Source organism: Primulina tabacum, chromosome 11 (assembly GCF_025594145.1).
Source record: "Primulina tabacum isolate GXHZ01 chromosome 11, ASM2559414v2, whole genome shotgun sequence".
Taxonomy (NCBI): Eukaryota; Viridiplantae; Streptophyta; class Magnoliopsida; order Lamiales; family Gesneriaceae; genus Primulina; species Primulina tabacum.
This window is the reverse complement of record NC_134560.1, coordinates 23,249,199-23,274,791: the sequence shown is the minus strand read 5'-3', so window position 1 is coordinate 23,274,791 and position 25,593 is coordinate 23,249,199.

Here is a 25,593-nt window from a genome sequence, read left to right as displayed (position 1 = left end):
ACCACATATCTAGAGAACCTCGCGCATATGCGCGAGCTGTCGAAAAGAGAAATGCCGAGACTCGAAGGTCTCGCGCATATGCGACGACAGTGGTCGCGCATATGCGCGAGACGTGCAATATGCACATTAAGCCACTTGCCTTACATGCGTGTGTGTATATATATATATATATATATATATATACAAACTTCATTCCTTCAAATCGGAAGAAAGGAAACGGGAAAGAGGCTAGGGAGAATTGCAAAGTTCTTGATGCTAGAATTTGAATTGCGAACGATCCGTCCATCAGATTTTAAATCCGAGCTAAGTACCGATTTCCTAGCGACGACAGCTACAACAAGACGTAAGTTTTATTGAATTCTGATATCGTTTGAGATTATGATATTGGGGGAATTGTGATTTGACTTATATTATGTGTTCTGGATATACTTATCAGTATATAATTGAAGTCAGATGGAAGAACAGACTGTGTATGTAATTGTTATTATTTTCGGAAGTGATATGATTGAGATTGCACAAATTTGATATTACGATCTGTTATTATTGAGATTATGAGTGTATTGATATCGATTATGAGTTGTGATATTATATCTGTGATGTTGAGATTGACGGGGTTATTGAGATTGTATTATTATGCCGTCGAAACATCAGTAGATTTGTATTGATCACATTCAGTATTGATTGAGATTGTATCGTTGTATCATTGACATTGATCAGAGTATGTCTTGACTTGATATTGATCAGAACAGATTTTAAATTGAGTTGCATATTGATATTGTATTTCTCGATTCGTCATTTCAGATTGAGTGACCTTTGATAGCTTCGACTTCGAGACTTCGACAGAGCCAGATCGACAGAACGAAACGAAAGGTATAAATTAAGGTTGATGCGGGATTGCACAGCTCGAGTTAGATTTGACTTGAGTTTACCAAAATTACATACTTTACCTTATTGCATTGATATTTGCAATTGAATAAATTTTTGATATCTTTGGTCTATTGATTATGTATTGAGTAATAGGCGGATGCGCCTAGTCGTAGACGATTGTTCTCATGACAGAGGTACCAGATAGTGATGGAATCGTCACTGGGGCATTGCACATTGTCACAGAGGTTTGGCAGGATATGCTAAGGGCTGATATGCCTAGATGATTGGCAGATATGCCAGGGCGGATGTGCCTAGTCTGTGGCTGATTCGCCAAGACGCCGGACGTTTGGTCGTATCGATATGTTGGGGAGTAGAGCAGTTCCTATCGCTGAGATTCAATACGGAAAGTGCCAAAGTCCGTGAATGAGAACGTACCACCACCCCGATCGAGAATGTAGGTGGGTGTATGTTCTTGTTCAGATCGGGATCCCTAGATTAGGATGAGTCGAGTCAGAGTCATAGAGTGTGATTCAGAGTTTGTATTGATTCATGTTTCTGATTTTGATACATGTTATGAATATCTGTTTCATGCTATTATATCTGTTTATATGAAATGCATATATACATGATTTATACTTGGAATATAATTCTCACCGAAGTTATCCGGCTGTTGTCTTGTTTGTATGTGCGCATGACAACAGGTGGGACATGATCTGGATCAGGAAGAGGATGAGAGATTATAGTTAGCGTGGAGATCCGGGCCCAGAAGCAGAATAGGATTCAGCACTGGATGTATAGTCGTTGAACCTTGTTGAGATAGAGACATGTAGTACATGATTTGTACTTTAATTTTGACATGTATATCAAATAGATTACTATTACGTTTCCGCAATTATAATTTAAAAGATAAATAAATAAAAATTTAGTCCCACATTTCTTAATTGTTATATTTGACATTAATACCGATTAAGATATTAATTAGCGTCCGGGTCCCCACACATCACGGGAGAGTATAGGAACAAGTTCGAAGGTACAACCCCTAGGGTGTTTTTCTAGTTACGCTCCTTTATAATGATCAAAAGACCAAGTTGTAAATTTTTGCAAAGATAAAGAAAAAAGCTCCCACCGCCTTCACAGGGCTCGAAACCAGCCTTGAATTTTTGTGCGTTCCATCAAGAATGCTATCATGACACCAGTGAATGTAAGCAATTAAGGAGAAATCATTCTGTTGTAGCTAACCTGGTGGAGAAGAGAACAAAAACTCCCATGGGTTACCAGAAATCCGGGGCCATTGCCGACCAGCAGAGCTCCGAGTTCTGAAGTCCTATGGGGAAATCACTCTAAACCCACCACGTCAGAAAGGGCCCGGGAGGGGAATACCAAGGAAAAATCCCCAACTCTAGGGTAATTAAAACGATATCCGAAGGATCAACTAATGGAGATTCTAACTGGGCCGGCGAGAAGTTTTACATGTGAATGCCCCGAGTGGAGAAGAAGAGCCAACCATAAGTTTTGGACCCCATGATTTACAGTGAGTCATCCTATCCTACCTCATAATGACGCTTTAGTCATCCAAGCTGAAATTGCAAATTACAATATAATGAGTTTTGTTGACTCGGGCACATCTCTCAATGTAATATTTCAGGAGGCTCTTGATCAAATGAATCTGAAAGACTATCAACTAAACTTGTGAAACTTGCTCTATTCGGTTTGCAGGCCATACCGTGCATCCTCGAGGGAGGGATTGTGATCCCCTTGACCCTTGGATCCGGAGACTTTAGGAAATTAGTGATTAAAACGTTCACAATATCAGTGTACCTTCCTCTTACGATGTCATATTGGGGAGGCCGGCCATGAATGATTTTAAGGCTATCGCTTCCACTTACTATAAAAAAATCAAGTTTCCTGTGAAAGGAAGAGTAGGGAAAGTCCGAGGAGATCAATACTCTTCAAGAAAATGTTATGCCAAAACTGTTAGAGTGGAGGAAAAAAGGGCAAGAAGGGGAATGTGAAGACAGGGTAGGAGGCGGAGGATAAGTGCATTCCGTAGAAGAAGTACAGACAGTGGTCGAGGAAGAGCAAAAGGAGATTACCTTAATCCCCAGGGATCCCGGGAGAAGCACCAAAATTGCACCGTATTTAGATTCATGCATCCGATTTAAATTAATAATTATCTTGCAGCAAAATGAGGATGTATTCGCTTGGTCCCACACAAAGTTGATAGGGATCTCAGCCCGGGTAGTGGAGGATAAACTAAAGACATGTCCAAACTCCCAGCTAGAAAAATAGAAGAAGAAACAATTCAGACTAGAGAAGGACAAGGATATGGCGGAGCAAGTGGGAGATTTGCGGAAAGTTGGACAAATCAGAGAAGTCCAATTCCCAACTTGGTTATCAAACGTGGTTCTAGTCCAGAAAGCTATAGGAAAGTGGAAGATGTCTGTAGATTTCCGGGGCCTGAACAAAGATTGCCCCAAAGACTGTTATTCATTTCCTCAGATTGACCAACTGGTTGATTCCACGTATGGGTATGAGCTGCAATATTTAATGGATTCTTAGCAGGGGTGCCATCAAATACCCCTGGCCCGAGAGTATCCAGACAAGGTCAATTTCATAACTTTGGGTGGAAAATTTTGTTATACAATAATGCCTTTTGGTCGAAAGAATGGAGAGGTCACTTACCAAAGACTAATGGATAAGATTTTTGAGAAGCAAGCCGAGAGGAATGTTGATGTATATGTGGATGAAATTCTGATCAAATCCAAGGAGAATTCAGACTTCATACCAGATTTGGAAGAAACTTTCTCGACCCTTAGAAAGTATGGGGTCAGGCTAAATCCACAAAAATGCACTTTCGGAATCGGGAGTGGCAAGTTCTTAGGCTTTATAGTAACTGAAAGGGGAATCAAAGTCAACCCAGAGAAGGTAAAGGGTATCTTAGAGATGGTTTTACCGAGAACTATCAAGGATGTGCAAAAGCTGACAGGTCGGATTGCGTCTCTCTCCCTTTTGACATTGAGATCTGCACATCGAAGCTACCCTTTCATTCAAATACTTCAGGAAGCTCAGAAATTTCGACGGGAAGATCAAATAGAACAGGACTTTTGAGATCTAAAATGCCATCTAGCCGGGCTTCCTATTTTGGTCAAGGTCATACAGGGAGAAAAATTGTTGGTTTATCTGTCTACCACCGAGTGCACTGTCATCTCGGATCTCATTCAAGAAGAGGGCAACGATCAAAAGCCGGTATATTATGTAAGTCATGCCCTTAGGGGTCCCGAACTAAGGTATAAAGAATTGGAAAAGATAGCCCTAGCACTGGTCATAACTACGAGAAAGCTGACACCCTATTTCCTATCACATTCTATCGAGGTCCTCACCAACAGTTCATTCGGAAAAATCATGACCAACCCAGATATCTCAGGGAGGTTGATAAAATGGACGACAGAGCTCGGGGAATATGATATCATTTATCGTCCAAGAAAAACCATAAAAGGTCAAGCCTTGTCAGACTTCGTAATTGGAATAGTACAACCCGGGCAAGAAGAGGTCTTGAGGGTGTTTGTTGACAGCACTGCCAGTAAAGGAGAAAGCGGAGTAGGAGTTTTCAGAGTTACCCCCAAAGGAGAGAAAGTGAAATTGGTCGTAAGGTTGGATTTCTGAGCTTCAAATAATGAGGTCGAGTATGAATCGGTGGTGATCGAGGTGCAAGTTGCCCGGGAAGTTGGAGCCACCCGAATCATCTAGTACTCATATTCTCAACTGGTCGTTCAGCAACTCAAAAGTTCTTATTGTAAGGTCCAGGAAATTTAAATTACGTAACCTGAATGCATGCAATCTATGGTTTTTGTAATGCCAGAAGTAAATATCACAATTTGTTGATTTAGTAATGTGAGATTACTAAATAATTAATGATTTTTAAAGAGTGGAATATGACATAATTTGGTCATATGAAGTCCAAATGATTTGAAATTTGGATATAACGTAGAAAACTCAAAGATGTAGAAGTTCCATGTTTTGAGTTTTGAAAATTTTGGTCGTTTGACTGGTCCAAAAAGATATACCGGTGTTAAAATGTTAAAAATTATTTATTATATTATATTATATTATATTAAAATAATATAATATAATATAATATTAAAAAAATAAAAAATAAATAATAAAAATAAAAGATGAGGCGATGGATTCAAATGAAATGAATCTCATTTCACCTGTACATATCGAGAAAGGTCAGAGAAGAGGTTATAAGGTTTTTGATTTTTCTTTTCGATCTTGCGACTTATCGGTTTATCCAATCGACGAACCGACTTCAGTTCTGGAATTGTTGACACGGGGTCTTCGATTTGAGGTATAAATTTTATAGTTTTGGTGATGTTTGAAATTCGTCGATTTCTGGAATAAATCTGATAAATTGTTAAATCATACTGAAATTGAAGATTGTTGAATAGTGTATGATTTTAACGAAGTAGAAAAGATTATAGTGGTGTTATTTTGAATTATTCCTAATTTGTTTTAATTAGGGATTTTTAATCGTTGGACTGAGATTGGAGAGTTGTTTGTCAGTTGTTATTAATTCTGATTATATATTCGGAGTCTACGAAGTATAGGCTACACGTTGATATAAAGTTTTCGTAATTTGACGGATGTTGTAAAATAGCCTATTGTTTGAAGTTAATTAATTAGGGTGTATTTGATGGTAGTATTGTGAATTAAATACACAAGATTATTAAATTATTTAACAATACGAATTTATAATCGAGTTTTATATTTTATTGAATTAATTGTTGTTGGGCTATTTGATGTTATATATTGAGGCTGTTATAACTGTGTTGATACGGTGACAATGATCTGATAATTATTGTTGAATTATTTAGATACATCACAAGCCTCAGGATCAAAGAAATAGCAAGATTGTATATATACTCGATTATCAGGTACGTGTTGAGTACGAGCATATGTTGTTATTGTTTAGTATTGATGAATACTATTGTGTTGAACGATGATAAATCACTAGATTTGGGTGATTTGGTATTATATTTGTTGTTTATTATTGTTGATGTTGTTGGTTATCGTTGTTGGGAGACATCTCGTTGATGTTGTCACGTTGATGTTGTTCGTTCAACGATATTGTTGTCGCCGGTGTTGGGGTGCGACGTATCGTTGATGTTGTTATTCGTTCGACGATATTGCTGTCGCCGGTGTTGGGGTGCGACTTATCGTCGATGTTGTTGCATTGTGATGTTGTTGAGGTTGTTGTTGGCTGATTGTCCAGAAATGGCAAAGGGGGTATTTCTATTATGATTTCAGTTATATTTTATAATGTTAATATAACTGTTATGTATTACAATGATGATTGTTGTATATGCTCACCCTTTCAGGGCTGTTTTTGTTGGGCAGGTTACAAGACTATGCGTGAGACAAGATAGTGGATAAGGACTAGGTGTGTCTAGTCAAACAGTCTTGTAGATGATAGTAGATAGAGACAGTATAGCTTATTGTCTTATTTGAGTTGTATGTGTGTATTTATTATACTGTTTCTGCTACACTGACGTAGATAGTGTGGTGATTGCACTATTTTGTCGTATATGCATTATATTATTACGTCGTCGAAAAGAAAAAAATTTATGCATATGACGTCACATGTTGCATGATTACGTGACGAGGTTTGGGGCTCCACATTTTGTAATATCAGAGCATATGTTAGATGTCTGGGATGGTTAGGATTTGGGTTTGTGATGAGGGAGTTGGATGACGATATTATCTGCGTGTGTCTGTGCATTTGACTTGTTATTGATGATTTCTCGATATGAATGATTGTTCTTTAGTTGCGTGTGCTTTCATGCGAAAGGTGTGATGATAATTACTGGATTTTAATTGTTAAATGATATGATTAACAATTTGATTTCCAGTGATGGCAGCTAGAGAACAGGTACATCCACACGAGGAAACAGAAGAGGTTGACAGTGGGTTTGGACAGATGAATCCATTGCCACCTCCTCCTATGGGACAGGCACCTGCAGATCAGCCTTTATTGCCTGGTGAGTTGACTTTGGCACAGTTCAGCAGTTATCTTCCGCCAAGATTTGATAGTTCTGAGATTGGGGAGCGAGCTGAGGAGTGGATTGAGATTATAGAATAGATATTTGTGACCGCTCCGTGTGCTAGGTCTGCTTGGTTACGATTAGCTACATTTCAGCTTTCGAGGAATGTATTATTATGGTGGCAGACGACTGAGGCCGGATTGAGAGCACAGGGCCGTACTGTTGATTGGGATGTGTTCCGATCTCGTTTTCTTAATAAATATTTTTCCATAGCAGCCAGACAAAAGAAAGAGAAAGAATTTGAAGATTTGAGACAGGGTAGTATGTCTGTTGCTGAGTATGAGACTCGATATTCTGTATTGTTGAAATATGTGCCACATATTGCTACGAATGTTCATGCTAAGATGAGTCATTTCTTGAAACGGTTGAATTAAGAGTTATTTGATCGTGTGCAATCAAACAACCCGGTATCATTTGAGGATGCAGTGCCGAGGGCTGAGATGGCTGAGTTAGTTATGCAGGAGTATGGGGCTCAGGGACGATTATCAGAGCCGACTAGAGAGTCATTGCGACCTCAGGGACAGTCTTTTAAATATCAGAAGGGTTCATCTTCTTCTTCAGCATCATCTGGGAAACGTCGATTTGATTCACGACGTGTTGAGAGTCGTGGGGGCAGTTCTCAGTCTATTCAGTGGCAGAGAGGAGAGTCCAGAGCAGTGAGATGTTATCGTTGTGGGGGACCTCATCTGATCAGAGAGTGTACACAGACCGAGATCACCTGTTTCGAGTGTGGCGGTGTTGGTCATCTTGCGAGACAGTGTCCTAGTCGTGAGGGACAGCGAGAGCCTAGGAGTGCTAGAGGTAGATCCTCAGAGAGAGGAGAACGACAGCCTCAGCAGTTTACACCACGACCTTCTGGAGGACAGCCACGTATGCAGGGAGCTTGTCCGCCTCACGCACAGGTGTATGCTTTGACATGAGAGCAGGCAGAGGAGGCACGAGAGGAGATGATAGCGGGTAAGTGTTATTTATGTCCTTATCCTGCTTATATTCTTGTTGATACTGGTGCCTCGCATACTTTTATATCAAAGAGGTTTGTGGTTGAGCATCATATGCGCTCGTCTCCATTGTCTATGCCTCTTTCTGTTTCGACACCTTCTGGAGTTGATATATCAGTTGTATCTATGATATCAGATGGAATTATTTCTTATGAGGGCTATGAGCTGAGATCTGATATGATTATTCTAGAGATGACTGATTTTGATTGTATTGTGGGAATTAATGTGCTGAGGAGATATTGTGCGACAGTTGATTGTTATCAGCGGGTGGTATATTTTTATACAGATGAGAAAGAGCGTTGGACATTTTATGGGAAGGGTTCTCGTCCCCGTGTTCCGTTTGTATCTGCCATCCGGATGTCTCGGTTATTGGAGCATGGGCATGAGGGTTATCTTATTTATGCTGTAGATGTGATAGAAAAGAAGAAGGAGGTGGGAATAGAGGAGATACCTATAGTTGCTGAGTTTGCCGATGTATTTCCTGATGAGATTCCAGGCTTCCCACCAGCCCGTGAGGTGGAGTTTGGGATCGAGTTGATGCCAGATACTTCCCCTATTTCTCGTACTCCTTACAGAATGGAACCAGCAGAGTTGAGAGAGTTGAAAGCCCAGTTGCAGGACTTGCTGGACAAGGGATACATTCGCCCTAGTGTATCGCCTTGGGGTGTACCAGTCTTATTTGTGAGAAAGAAAGATGGAACTATGCGGCTTTGTATCGACTATAGACAGCTGAATAAGATAACGATTAAGAATAAATATCCCCTCCCTCGTATTGATGATTTGTTTGATCAGTTACAGGGAACCTCAGTATATTCGAAGATTGATTTGAGGTCAGGATATCATCAAATACGAGTTAGAGAGGAGGATATTCAGAAGACAGCATTTAGGACCAGCTATGGGCATTACGAATTTTTAGTTATGCCGTTTGGGTTGACGAATGCTCCAGCTGTGTTCATGAGTTTGATGAATAGGGTATTTCAGCCTTATCTCGATCGATTTGTTATTGTGTTTATTGATGATATATTGATATATTCCAGGAGTGAGGCTGAGCATGCAGGGCACTTGCGTTCATTGTTATAGGTGTTGCGAGATAGACAGTTGTATGCCAAACTCAGTAAGTGTGAGTTTTGATTGGATCGAGTGGTCTTCTTGGGTCATGTTTTATCGAGAGATGGGATTTCTGTTGATCCAACGAAGGTCGAAGCCGTGTTACAGTGGTCTGCACCTACATCTGTACCTGAGATTCGTAGTTTCTTGGGTTTAGCAGGTTATTATCGTCGATTTATCGAGGGATTTTCAAATATTGCATGGCCTTTGACACAGTTGACTCAGAAAGGTGTGCGATTTCAGTGGTCTGAAGCATGTGAGAGGAGTTTTCAGGAGTTGAAGCACCGACTGACGACTGCACCAGTGTTATCAATTCCTACAGAAAATGAGAGGTTTGTTGTTTATATTGATGCATCATTACATGGTTTGGGATGTGTTTTGATGCAGGATCGACATGTTGTGGCATATGCCTCGAGACAGCTGAAACCACACGAAACAAGGCACCCTGTGCATGACTTGGAGTTGGCAGCCATTATCTTTGCCTTTAAGATATGGCGACATTATTTATATGGTACCTCGTTTACGATTTATACTGATCATAAGAGCTTAAGAATTTTGTTTACCCAGACAGAGTTGAATATGAGACAGAGACGATGGTTAGATTTGCTGAAGGATTATGATTGTGAGATTGAATATCATCCTGGTCGAGCCAATCTTATAGCTGATGCATTGAGCCGTAAAATGAGTTGTACTGCAGAGGATGTGAGTCGTTTATCAGCTATGATGATGTCTTGTTGTTCCTTGGGATATGATTTTGATATCTCGACAACTCCTATCCAGGTATCTACCTTATTAGCTGAACCTGATATATATGGTTGTATTCGTGATGCACAGATGACAGACGAGAGAGTTCAGCGATGGAGGGAGTTAGTTTCTCAAAAACAAGATACTCGTTTTAGAGTGGCTGATGATGGCAGTTTGAGGATGAATGATAGATTGGTAGTTCGTGATATATCTGAGTTGCGCCAGGGCCTGTTGCGGCGTGCACATTGTAGTCGATATTCTATCCACCCTGGTGGCAAGAAGATTTATAAGGATCTACGCTCTCAGTTTTGGTTGAAGGAAATGAAACGTGATGTGATTGATTTTGTACGTCGATGTCTTAATTGTCAACAGATCAAAGCTGAGAGGAAAAGGCCGGGAGGTGAATTGAGGAGTTTAGAAGTGCCAACTTTGAAATGGGAGCACATATCGATGGATTTTGTGACTCATTTGCCAAGAAGCACTGGAACTATTGATACTATTTGAGTGATTGTTGATCGATTGACGAAAGTTGCACATTTTATACCCTATAGCATGAGTAGTACGTACTTGACGATGGCACAGTTGTATATACGAGAGATTGTACGGTTGCATGGGATTCCAGCATCTATTATTTCTGATAGAGATCCTCGATTTACTTCTCATTTTTGGGAAGGATTGCAAACTGCAATGGGGACAGAGTTGAGATTGAGTACGGTTTATCCTCCCCAGACAGATGGTCAGACTGAGCGTACTATTCAGACGCTGGAGGATATGTTGCGTGCTTATGTTATGGATTTTAAATCTGTTTGGCAGTCATCTATTCCATTGGTAGAGTTTGCGTATAACAATTGTTATCAGAGTAGTATTCAGATGGCTCCATTTGAGGCATTGTACGGGAGACATTGTAGATCTCCGTTATACTGGGATGATGTTGATCGAGCTGCAGTTACCGGTCGTGATATGATTCATGAGATGGAACAAAAAGTAAAGTTGATACAGCAACGATTGAAAGCAGCTCAAGATAGACAGGCCGCCTATGCCAATAAAAGACGAAGACCTTTAGAGTTTCAGCAGAGAGATCGAGTATTTTTGAAAGTTTCTCCTTTTCGTGACACAGTGCGATTTGGCATGAAAGGAAAGTTGGCACCGAGGTATGTTGGCCCGTATGAAATATTGCAGCGGATAGGCACTTTGGCTTACCGATTGGCTCTACCTCCATCTTTATATGGTATTCATGATGTGTTTAATGTATCGATGTTGCGGAGGTATGAGCCGGATCCTTTACATGTGTTGGATATTTCTGAGGTTCAGTTAGATCCTGACGTGTCTTATGTTGAGAGACCAGTTTGTATTTTGGATCGATCTGAACGGAAGCTTCGTAGTAAGCTTATACCGATGATGAAGGTTCAGTGGAAACATAGAGGTGTCGAAGAGGCCACTTGGGAGACAGAGCGGCATATGAGGGAGCTCTACCCCTACTTATTTTGATGGTATGACATATCTTTATTTATGCATGTTATTACTGTTGTTGATTAATTTCGGGGTCGAAATTCATTTAAGGGGGATAGAAATGTAATGCCTGAAGTAAATATCACAATTTGTTGATTTAGTAATGTGAGATTACTAATAATTAATGATTTTTAAAGAGTGGAATATGACATAATTTGGTCATATGAAGTCCAAATGATTTGAAATTTGGATATAACGTAGAAAACTCAAAGATGTAGAAGTTTCATGTTTTGAGTTTTGAAAAATTTGGTCGTTTGACTGGTTTAAAGAGATATACCGGTGTTAAAATGTTAAATATTATATATTATATTATATTAAAATAATATAATATAATATAATATTAAAAAAATAAAAAATAAAATAATAAAAATAAAAGATGAGGCGGTGGATTCAAATGAAATGAATCTCATTTCACCTGCACATATCGAGAAAGGTCAGAGAAGAGGTTATAAGGTTTTTGATTTTTCTTTTCGATCTTGCGACTTATCGGTTTATCCAATCGACGAACCGACTTCAGTTCTTGAATCGTTGACACGGGGTCTTCGATTTGAGGTATAAATTTTATAGTTTTTGTGATGTTTGAAATTCGTCGATTTCTAGAATAAATCTGATAAATTGTTAAATCATACTGAAATTGAAGATTGTTGAATAGTGTATGATTTTAACGAAGTAGAAAAGATTATAGTGGTGTTATTTTGAATTATTCCTAATTTGTTTTAATTAGGGATTTTTAATCGTTGGACTGAGATTGGAGAGTTGTTTGTCAGTTGTTATTAATTCTTATTATATATTCGGAGTCTACGAAGTATAGGCTACACGTTGATATAAAGTTTTCGTAATTTGACGGATGTTGTAAAATAGCCTATTATTTGAAGTTAATTAATTAGGGTGTATTTTATGGTAGTATTGTGAATTAAATACACAAGATTATTAAATTGTTTAACAATACGAATTTATAATCGAGTTTTATATTTTGTTGAATTAATTGTTGTTGGGCTATTTGATGTTATATATTGAGGCTGTTATAACTGTGTTGATACGGTGACAATTATCTGATAATTATTGTTGAATTATTTAGATACATCACAAGCCTCAGGATCAAAGAAATAGCCAGATTGTATATATACTAGATTATCAGGTACATGTTGACGTACGAGCATATGTTGTTATTGTTTAGTATTGATGAATACTATTGTGTTGAACGACGATAAATCACTGGATTTGGGTGATTTGGTATTATATTTGTTGTTTATTATTGTTGATGTTGTTGGTTATCGTTGTTGTGAGACAACTCGTTGATGTTGTCACGTTGATGTTGTTCGTTCAACGATATTGCTGTCGCCGGTGTTGGGGTGCGACGTATCGTTGATGTTGTTATTCGTTCGACGATATTGCTGTCGCCGGTGTTGGGGTGCGACGTATCGTCGATGTTGTTGTTCGTTCGACGATATTGCTGTCGCCGGTGTTGGGGTGCGACGTATCGTCGATGTTGTTGCATTGTGATGTTGTTGAGGTTGTTGTTGGCTGATTGTCCAGAAACGGCAAAGGGGGTATTTCTATTATGATTTCAGTTATATTTTATGTTGTTAATATAACTGTTATGTATTACGATGATGATTGTTGTATATGCTCACCCTTTGAGGGCTGTTTCTGTTGGGCAGGTTACAAGACTATGCATGAGACAGGATAGTGGTGAAGGACTAGGTGTGTCTAGTCAAACAGTCTTGTAGATGATAGTAGATAGAGACAGTATAGCTTATTGTCTTATTTGAGTTGTATGTGTGTATTTATTACACTTTTTCTGCTACACTGACGTAGATAGTGTAGTGATTGCACTATTTTGTCGTATATGCATTATATTATTACGTCGTCGAAAAGAAAAAAATTTATGCATGTGACGTCACATGTTGCATGATTACGTGACGAGGTTTGGGGCGCCACATTATGTGGTATCAGAGCATATGTTAGATGTCTGGGATGGTTAGGACTTGGGTTTGTGGTGAGGGAGTTGGATGACGATATTATTTGCGTGTGTCTGTGCATTTGACTTGTTATTGATGATTTCTCGATATGATTGAATGTTCTTTAGTTGTGTGTGCTTTCATGCGAAAGATGTGATGATAATTACTGGATTGTAATTGTTAAATGATATGATTAACAATTTGATTTCCAGTGATGGCAGCTAGAGAACAGGTACATCCACATGAGGAAACAGAAGAGGTTGACAGTGGGTTTGGACAGATGAATCCATTGCCACCTCCTCCTATGGGACAGGCATCTGCAGATCAGCCTTTATTGCCTGGTGAGTTGACTTTGGCACAGTTCAGCAGTTATCTTCCGCCGAAATTTGATAGTTCTGAGACTGGTGAGCGAGCTGAGGAGTGGATTGAGATGATAGAACAGATATTTGTGACCGCTCCGTGTGCTAGGTCTGCTTGGTTACGATTAGCTACATTTCAGCTTTCGAGGAATGTATTATTATGGTGCCAGACGACTGAGGCCGGATTGAGAGCACAGAGGCCGCACTGTTGATTGGGATGTGTTCCGATCTCGTTTTCTTGATAAATATATTTCTATAGCAGCCAGACAAAAGAAAGAGAAAGAATTTGAGGATTTGAGACAGGGTAGTATGTCTGTTGCTGAGTATGAGACTCGATATTCTGAATTGTTGAAATATGTGCCACATATTGCTACGAATGTTCATGCTAAGATGAGGCATTTTTTGAAAGGGTTGAAGTTAGAGTTATTTGATCGTGTGCAATCAAACAACCCGGTATCATTTGAGGATACAGTGACGAGGGCTGAGATGGCTGAGTTAGTTATGCAGGAGTATGGGGCTCAGGGACGATTATCAGAGCCGACTAGGGAGTCATTGCGACCTCGGGGACAGTCTTTTAAATATCAGAAGGGTTCATCTTCTTCTTCAGCATCATCTGGGAAACGTCGATTTGATTCACGACGTGTTGAGAGTCGTGGGTGAAGTTCTCATTCTATTCAGGGGTAGAGAGGAGAGTCCAGAGTAGTGAGATGTTATCGTTGTGGGGGACCTCATTTGATCAGAGAGTGTACACAGACCGAGATCACCTGTTTTGAGTGTGGCGGTGTTGGTCATCTTGCGAGACATTGTCCTAGTCGTGAGGGACAGCGAGAGCCTAGGAGTGCTAGAGGTAGATCCTCAGAGAGAGAAGGACGACAGCCTCAGCAGTTTACACTACGACCTTCTGGAGGACAGCCACGTATGCAGGGAGCTGGTCCGCCTCACGCACAGGTGTATGCTTTGACATGAGAGCAGGCAGAGGAGGCACGAGAGGAGATGATAGCGGGTAAGTGTTATTTATGTCCTTATCCTGCTTATATTCTTGTTGATACTGGTGCCTCGCATACTTTTATATCGAAGAGGTTTGTGGTTAAGCATAATATGCACTCGTCTCCATTGTCTATGCCTCTTTCTGTTTCGACACCTTCTGGAGTTGATATATCAGTTGTATCTATGATATCAGATGGTATTATTTCTTATGAGGGCTATGAGCTGAGATCTGATATGATTATTCTAGAGATGACTGATTTTGATTGTATTGTGGGAATTAATGTGCTGAGGAGATATTGTGCGACAGTTAATTGTTATCAGCGGGTGGTATATTTTTATACAGATGAGAAAGAGCGTTAGGACATTTTATGGGAAGGGTTCTCGTCCCCGTGTTCCGTTGGTATCTGCAATCCGGATGTCTCGGTTATTGGAGCATGGTCATGAGGGTTATCTTATTTATGCTGTAGATGTGATAGAAAAGAAGAAGGAGGTGGGAATAGAGGAGATACCTATAGTTGCTGAGTTTGCCGATGTATTCCTTGATGAGATTCCAGACTTCCCACCAGCCCGTGAGGTGGAGTTTGGGATCGAGTTGATGCCAGATACTTCCCCTATTTCTCGTACTCCTTACAGAATGGCACCAGCAGAGTTGAGAGAGTTGAAAGCCCAGTTGCAGGACTTGCTGGACAAGGGATACATTCGCCCTAGTGTATCGCCTTGGGGTGCACCAGTCTTTTTTGTGAGAAAGAAAGATGGAACTATGCGGCTTTGTATCGACTATCGACAGCTGAATAAGGTAACGATCAAGAATAAATATCCCCTCCCTCGTATTGGTGATTTGTTTGACCAGTTACAGGGAACCTCAGTATATTCGAAGATTGATTTGAGGTCAGGATATCATAAGATACGAGTTAGAGAGGAGGAAATTCAGAAGACATCATTTAGGACCAGATATGGGCATTACGAATTTTTAGTTATGCCGTTTGGGTTGACGAATGCTCCAGCTGTGTTCATGAGTTTGATGAATAGGGTATTTCAGCCTTATCTCGATCGATTTGTTATTGTGTTTATTGATGATATATCGATATATTCCAGGAGTGAGGCTGAGCATGCAGGGCACTTGCGTTCAGTGTTACAGGTGTTGCGAGATAAACAGTTGTATGCAAAACTCAGTAAGTGTGAGTTTTGGTTGGATCGAGTGGTCTTCTTGGGTCATGTTATATCGAGAGATGGGATTTCTGTTGATCCAACGAAGGTCGAAGCCGTGTTACAGTGGTCTGCACCTACATCTGTACCTGAGATTCGTAGTTTCTTGGGTTTAGCAGGTTATTATCGTCGATTTATCTAGGGATTTTTAAATATTGCTAGGCCTTTGACACAGTTGACTCAGAAAGGTGTGCGATTTCAGTGGTCTGAAGCATGTGAGAGGAGTTTTCAGGAGTTGAAGCACCGAATTACGACTGCACCAGTGTTATCAATTCCTACAGAAAATGAGAGGTTTGTTGTTTAGATTGATGCATCATTACATTGTTTGGGATGTGTTTTGATGCAGGATCGACATGTTGTGGCATATGCCTCGAGACAGCTGAAACCACACGAAACAAGGTACCCTGTGCATGACTTGGAGTTGGATGCCATTATCTTTGCCTTGAAGATATGGCGACATTATTTATATGGTACCTCGTTTACGATTTATACTGATCATAAGAGCTTAAGAATTTTGTTTACCCAGACAGAGTTGAATATGAGACAGAGACGATGGTTAGATTTGCTGAAGGATTATGATTGTGAGATTGAATATCATCCTGGTCGAGCCAATCTTACTGCTGATGCATTGAGCCGTAAAGTGAGTTGTACTGCAGAGGATGTGAGTCGTTTATCAGCTATGATGATGTCTTGTTGTTCCTTGGGATATGATTTTGATATCTCGACAACTCCTATCCAGGTATCTACCTTATTAGCTGAATATGATATATATGGTTGTATTCGTGATGCACAGATGACAGACGAGAGAGTTCAGCGATGGAGGGAGTTAGTTTCTCAGAAACAAGATACTCGTTTTAGAGTGGCTGATGATGGCAGTTTGAGGATGAATGATAGATGGGTAGTTCGTGATATATCTGAGTTGCGCCAGGGCCTGTTGCGGCGTGCACATTGTAGTCGATATTCTATCCACCCTGGTGGCAAGAAGATTTATAAGGATCTACGCTCTCAGTTTTGGTACAAGGGAATGAAACGTGATGTGATTGATTTTGTACGTCGATGTCTTAATTGTCAACAGATCAAAGCTGAGAGGAAAAGGCCGGGAGGTGAATTGAGGAGTTTAGAAGTGCCAACTTGGAAATGGGAACACATATCGATGGATTTTGTGACTCATTTGCCAAGAAGCACTGGAACTATTGTTGCTATTTGGGTGATTGTTGATCGATTGACGAAAGTTGCACATTTTATACCCTATAGCATGAGTAGTACGTACTTGACGATGGCACAGTTGTATATACGAGAGATTGTACGGTTGCATGGGATTCCAGTGTCTATTATTTCTGATAGAGATCTTCGATTTACTTCTCATTTTTGGGAAGGATTGCAGACTGCGATGGGGACAGAGTTGAGATTGAGTACGGCTTATCCTCCCCAGACAGATGGTCAGACTGAGCGTACTATTCAGACGCTGGAGGATATGTTGCGTGCTTATGTTATGGATTTTAAATCTGTTTGGCAGTCATCTATTGTGGGGACCCGGACGCTAATCATGTTCTTAATCATCATTGGGACTAGTTAATAAATTATAAAACAGGGTCTAAATTTTTTTTTTTAAAATGCGGAACGCAGTGAAATAAAACATATATACATCTCAGTATAAAAGTACAATAATGTACAACAATTATTCAAACTAGTCTAAGGTTCAACTACTAATTTCTAGTATTAAACTAAGTCTACATCCAAATCCGGAATCACCACTCTAATCCCGATCTCTCATCATCCTCTTGACCCTTATCATGTCCCACCTGTTGTCATGCACACATACAAAACAAGACAACAGCCGGATAACTCCAGTGAGAATAAATCCCAGTATAAATAATGTATACATGCAGTTAACTGAATTAACATAAAAGCATAATTATATCTTATCACATGTAGCATAATCAAACAACATGTATCAATACCAGTCTGTAAATAAAACATGAATCGTAATTTACGAAACATAAATCAATAGGGATCTGTAAATCAAGTTCTAGTCTCGATATCTAGACTCGACTCATCTCTCATTCTAATCTAGGAATTCCCGATCTAATTTAGACTTTGGTATGCTGTATCGAATGTCTACAATAGACGTCGATCTACATCCAAGCTCATCGATACACCGTAAGTCTAGAGTCTACGCGGTTCTGACAAAGACTCGACGATTCTGCCCTAGCTAGGCTGATCTGCCCTAGACTCAAGCTCTGGCTCTGCTATAATTCAATAGACTAAACATATCAATCTGATAAGCTGCAAATATTAATGCAATAAAGTAAATTATGTGATTTTGGGAAACTCAAGTCAAACCTAACTCGAGTTGTGCAATCACGAATCAACATTTATTTATACCTTTCTCTTCACGCTCGGATGAAGACGAAGTCTTGTATTCCAATCTGTCCATACCCAGTCTGGCAATGACAATCGCATAAATACAATATCAGTATATAAATCAATTCAAGACTTGTTCTGATCAATATTCAAATCAATACATGATCTGATCCGTATCTGAACAAGGCACAATCTACTTCATATCAACGATATCACGATACAATCGAAATCATTACTGAATCTGATCAATCTAAATCAACTGGTGTTTCGACGGCATAACGATACAGTCTCGATAACCCCGTCAATCTCAACATCACAGAGACACTACCAGAATTCACAATCAGTATCAATACAACTCATAATCTGAATAATAACACAACTCTGATATAGAATCTCAACTAAATCAACTATGAAATTTATAACAATTTCATAAACAATCTATTCTTTAATCTGACTTCGATTCTATGATGTCTAACATGTCAAGAACATCATATATGAATTCCATTTAATTCTGACAACATCATAATTTTAGAACATGTCTAAACGTAACAAAACTTTGCGTCCAGTTGTAGCCTGCGTCGATAGGAACACAGTACTGAAGTCAGATTCAAAAACAAACGGACGGATTTTTCGTAAATCTCGATCAAATTCAGAAGTTGCTTATTCCGTTCCTTTCTTTCTTTTTTCTTAATTCTGATGGATTTCGTACGTTTTGTATATATATATATATATACACACATTCACGCATGTAAAGCAAATGGCTCATCCTACATGCAACACGTCTCGCGCATATGCGCGACCCTCCTCCGCGCATAAGCGCGAGGCGATAAGCCCTGGCGCGTGTCTACACGGCATCTCGCGCATATGTGCGCCTCACCTCGGCGCATATGTGCGAGGTTCTCTTCACAAAGCAAACTACAGCTCGCGCACATGCGCGCCATCAATCCGCGCATATGCGCGGGATCTTCTGCCCAACTCGCGCACAGCTCGCGCATCACATCGCGCATGTGCGCGAGTGGCACCTCCCTCGCACCTAATTCGTGTCTTTTCTCGTCTGTCCCGGTCTGATCTGTTCCGTCTTTAATCACCTCTCACTTACCCATAATTCATATTAATTATTGCCAAATCATTTCAGATTAATCTCAGATTACGATAATCAAATTCTCGGGCCTTACATCTATTACATTGGTAGAGTTTGCGTATAACAATAGTTATCAGAGTAGTATTCAGATGGCTCCATTTGAGGCATTGTACGGGAGACGTTGTAGATCTCCGTTATACTGGGACTATGTTGATCGAGCTGCAGTTACCGGTCCTGATATGATTCATGAGATGGAACAGAAAGTAAAGTTGATACAGCAACGATTGAAAGCAGCTCAAGATAGACAGGCCGCCTATGCCAATAAAATACGAAGACCTTTAGAGTTTCAGCAGGGCGATTGAGTATTTTTGAAAGTTTCTCCTTTTCGTGACACAGTGCGATTTGGCATGAAAGGAAAGTTGGCACCGAGGTATGTTGGCCCGTATGAAATATTGCAGCGGATAGGCACTTTGGCTTACCGATTGGCTCTACCTCCATCTTTATCTGGTATTCATGATGTGTTTCATGTATCGATGTTGCGGAAGTATAAGCCAGATTCTTCACATGTGTTGGATATTTCTGAGGTTCAGTTAGATCCTGACGTGTCTTATGTTGAGAGACCAGTTTGTATTTTGGATCGATCTGAACGGAAGCTTCGTAGTAAGCTTATACCGATGGTAAAGGTTCAGTGGAAACATAGAGGTGTCGAAGAGGCCACTTGGGAGACAGAGCGGCATATGAGGGAGCTCTACCCATACTTATTTTGATGGTATGACGTATCTTTATTTATGCAAGTTATTACTGTTGTTGATTAATTTCGGGGTCGAAATTCATTTAAGGGGGATAGAAATGTAATGCCTGAAGTAAATATCACAATTTGTTGATTTAGTAATGTGAAATTACTAAATAATTAATGATTTTTTAAAGAGTGGAATATGACATAATTTGGTCATATGAAGTCCAAATGATTTGAAATTTGGATATAACGTAGAAAACTTAAAGATTTAGAAGTTCCATGTTTTGAGTGTTGAAAAATTTGGTCGTTTGACTGGTTTAAATAGATATACCGGTGTTAAAATGTTAAATATTATATATTATATTATATTATTTTATTAATATAATATAATATAATATTAAAAAAAATAATAATAATAATAAAAATAAAAGATGAGGCGGTGGATTCAAATGAAATGAATCTCATTTCACCTGCACATATCGAGAAAGGTCAGAGAAGAGGTTATAAGGTTTTTGATTTTTCTTTTCGATCTTGCGACTTATCGGTTTATCCAATCGACGAACCGACTTCAGTTTTGGAATTGTTGACACAGGGTCTTCGATTTGAGGTATAAATTTTATAGTTTTTGTGATGTTTAAAATTCGTCGATTTCTGGAATAAATCTGGTAAATTGTTAAATCATACTGAAATTGAAGATTGTTGAATAGTGTATGATTTTAACGAAGTAGAAAAGATTATAGTGGTGTTATTTTGAATTATTCCTAATTTGTTTTAATTAGGAATTTTTAATCGTTGGACTGAGATTGGAGAGTTGTTTGTCTGTTGTTATTAATTCTGATTATATATTCGGAGTCTACGAAGTATAGGCTACACGTTGATATAAAGTTTTCGTAATTTGACGGATGTTGTAAAATAGCCTATTATTTGAAGTTAAATAATTAGGGTGTATTTGATGGTAGTATTGTGAATTAAATACATCAGATTATTAAATTGTTGAACAATACGAATTTATAATCGAGTTTTATATTTTGTTGAATTAATTGTTGTTGGGCTATTTGATGTTACATATTGAGGCTGTTATAACTGTGTTGATACGGTGACAATGATCTAATAAATATTGTTGAATTATTTAGATACATCACAAGCCTCAGGTTCAAAAAAATAGCCAGATTGTATATATACTCGATTATCAGGTACGTGTTGACGTACGAGCATATGTTGTTATTGTTTAGTATTGATGAATACTATTGTGTTGAACGACGATAAATCACTGGATTTGGGTGATTTGGTATTATATTTGTAGTTTATTATTGTTGATGTTGTTGGTTATCGTTGTTGGGAGACGTCTCGTTGATGTTGTCACGTTGATGTTGTTCGTTCAACGATATTGCTGTCGCCGGTGTTGGGGTGCGACGTATCGTTGATGTTGTTATTCGTTCGACGATATTGCTGTCGCCGGTGTTGGGGTGCGACGTATCGTCGATGTTGTTGTTCGTTCGACGATATTGCTGTCGTCGGTGTTGGGGTGCGACGTATCGTCGATGTTGTTGCATTGTGATGTTGTTGAGGTTGTTGTTGGCTGATTGTCTAGAAACGGCAAAAGGGGTATCTCTATTATGATTTCAATTATATTTTATGTTGTTAATATAACTGTTATGTATTACGATGATGATTGTTGTATATGCTCACCCTTTGAGGGCTGTTTCTGTTGGGCAGGTTACAGGACTATCCGTGAGACAGGATAGTGGTGAAGGACTAGGTGTGTCTAGTCAAACAGTCTTGTAGATGATAGTAGATAGAGACAGTATCGCTTATTGTCTTATTTGAGTTGTATGTGTGTATTTATTATACTGTTTCTGCTACATTGACGTAGATAGTGTGGTGATTGCACTATTTTGTCGTATATGCATTATATTATTACGTCGTCGAAAAGAAAAAATTTTATGCATATGACGTCACATGTTGCATGATTACGTGGCGATGTTTGGGGCGCCACAGTTTTATTTAAATCATGTGTTTATTTATTTTTATGCATTTAATGCATAATTATTGCATGGTTAGGACTTATTTCATGATATTTTTAAAAATTCACACATTAGGGTTTCTGGATGCATTTCGTGCTCGGACGAGGAACGGAGACCGAGGAATTATCAGAAAAAATATTTTTATTACATGATTAATTTTAATTAATTAATATGGAGCTTTTTAAGGGTGTTTTTCGAAAAGGACCTTGGTAGGTATTTATACTCGCCGGGTCTTATTTTAATCGGTACGCAAATTTTAACGATTCAGATGAACTTTTGAGGGCTCGGGCAATATTTTAAAAAATATACCAAAACAAATTATTTTTCAGGAGTGTTTTTGGGTGTGACGGGTTTTTTTTAATTGCATAATGGACCTAAAACCCTTTTAAACATAATTATTTTATTAAGGGCCTATTATACACCAAATTTTTATTTAAACCTACAACTAAAAACCCTAACTCTAAACCTACACATCTCAGCGGCCCTCCAATCAATAGCAGCAGCACTACTTCGAAAGTTTCAGCAGCCACCATCGGTTTTCCTCCCCTTTTCCTTCAAGAAAACTTCCTCCCCGCATCTTCGGTGCCTCCCCGACGCGCATTCCTTCAAGTTTAGGAGCATATAATCACCAAGGCATGCCATGTATCTTTATTTTGCATCATTCACACCATTATATGTTGTTACGTGTGTGTTTGCATAAGAAAAATGTTTAAACCCACTGTTGCTTCGGTTATACTTCGTTCATCATGAAATAAACTTGTTCTTGCTTGCAACTCACAAATTTTTCATGGCTTTTATGTAAGGGGCAGCCATGGCTGAATGTTTGAGGGTTGTATGCCTTGTGATTCATGGTGTCAACGAGTTGGAGACGCTAAATAGTTGAGTGTGAGTGAAGGTCGATCGCTAGTTCTCTTGGTGGCCCGTTTTGTTTGGGAATCGGGTAAGGGGTGGAGCCGACGGTGACGGGCTGAACCGAGCCATGTACAAGACCTTGGTGGGTCTGATCCACGGCCTAGGGAGGCCCAACCACCGCTGGAACCATATGTGGAGTCAACAGATCGCTTGTAAGGAGAGGAGGTTCGGGTGTTGCAGTTTAGGGAAATAATGAGCGTGCGCATTGTGGTTCAAGTATGGGGCTGTGGCCGTTAGTGAGTAGGTCCATTAGGGTCCTATGAGAGGTTAGGAAGGCGGGTTCATGTGTGAAGACCTAAAATTTTACTATACAAAGAGACAAAGTACCATGTTGATTTTAATTTTTTTTGCTTTGAAGCTGAATTATGTCATAGAGGAGAATAAATTACATGCAATCTTTGGTATGGAGGGAGAAGGCCTAAAGTCACATTGGTGATTAATTCCATAAACCATGAAACCTTTGGTATGGAGGAGGAAGACCTAAAGTCATATTGGTGCCTATAAATAGTGGGAAAAAAATGAGTGAAATCACACCAAAACATCATAAAAAGTTCTCTCCAAAAGTTGTGATTTTCGAATACCAAAAATTCTGTGAAATTTCAGAAAGTTTTAATCATTGTTTTAAAGGATCAAATCCGATCTCTACCATTCAGAATACACCTACACATGTTTGGAAAAACATATCCAAAATTCATACCAATCCAACGGTTCAATTAGGCGCAAACATTTTTGTATGCTGATTTGTTTTTCAGTGTAAAAATCCAACTTGTTCATTCCAAGATTTTTAGAACAATCTTTTAGATAAGATTTATATTTTTTAAAGTTATGTATGTTTTAAAATTTGATCGCCTACTGCATGTTGTGTATAAGTGATGATTTCGAAATTCTAAGTTACTTCAAAATCGTTTTGTTCCGTCCGTTGTTCGTTCATGCCCTCCACTTCGTTCTGTCTTGGTGTCGCTCTGTTCGAACCAATCCGCCTCTGAATGATAAGTTATAAGTATGGATCTGATAATGATGCGTCGAGAAAACCTATGGGGGAAAAGGCCCCAGAGGGATCCTGTCTATGGGAGAAGGCCCCAGAGGGAGCCCGGATGCGGGAAAAGGCCCCAGAGGAAGCCCATTTACTGGAGAAGGCCCCATGATCATTATAATTAGTTTGTCTGATAAGTTCTATTATGAAATGTTCTGATTCGAAGTTTTAATTTGTTCTAATTCTGATTTCTGTTCATCCAACTCTGATGCTCTGATTTGTTCAATGATTAACTTATGTTCATCCAACTCTGATATACTATGCTATGTAAAATAAGAAAGTTTTAAAAGTATTATGTATCAAGTGTTTTCTTGTATTCCATCGGCCCCACTTGCTGAGTGTTTCCCAAAACGCTCATCCCCTTACGTCTCTCTCCAGATGAGAATGAAGAACAGGTAGAACAAAAGGAGCAGGAGCAGGAGCAGTTCTGTGGCTTGTAAAGAATTAGAAGAATGGAATTCATGTTCTGGATGTTCAATCCCATTAGTATTACTTTTTCTATCTTAGTATGTTTGTACTTTTTGCTTCCGCAAATTTTTCCTTTCATGTAAAGACAATGGAATTTTATGAAATAGACTGGTATTTGGCTATTTGTTACGAATCTTATTGTTATTTGATTAACAATGCCGGATGTCATCGATGTCTCGGTCTCGGGGCGTGACATTTAAGTGTTATCAGAGCCGCCAGGTTCATGATCTAGCTGGGAGTTTGATAGACAAAATTTGGCGAAGTCAAATTTTGGCAAATGCCCATGCCTTTCTATCCAAGTCATTCTGATACATCATACACATCTTTGTTTAAATCCTCAAATTCAAGCTGTCTCCATAGTTTGATGGCTTATTCTCCCACATAGAATCTCGAAACTAAATCTTGTCACCACTTTCAATCTATTCGAAATTACCCCTTATTTCCACTTGTGAAAATTCCAACGAAAGATTTTGTTCGATCAAATAATTTTACTTGTACGATGCGATAATTTTGATTTTTGTCATTACTTTGATTTTAAACATTTTTCATTCGATTTCTCTAGGAAATGGCTGTCTCTCGAACTCGTGCTCAAGCCGCTCTTTGCATGCGTCAACTTACCATCGACAACCAAACTCGTGAGATTGCTACTCTGAAGGCTCAAATAGCTAGGGATAAACAAGAGCTCATGAAAGCCAAAACCCAACTTCAAACTGATATACAGCATTTCACCCCTCATCTTGATCGAGCAGAGAACCAGCTCGCCATAACCATTCGTAACCCATCTCACGTGGTACGAATAATTTCCCCTAACCGAAAGTTGATAGTAAGGATTGAAACTGAGAAGGATCTTACTTACCGCTCTCGTCATCAACATGAAGAACTTGTTAGCAAGCAAGAACATTATATCGCCAAGTTTCATGGCACTATGGATAGAATACAAGAGCAAAATAACTATCTGAACTTTGTCGCCAAAAACATGTAAGGAGAAGTACTATAGATGTAGTGAAAAAGAACAGTGATGACGAAGAGATGACAAGGTAGGGTAGAATAGAATTATGATTATATGATACCTAAAGAAAGAAGTGTAACATTCTTTGGGAATGTACAAAGATAAGTTGAATTATATTAGGAATGTA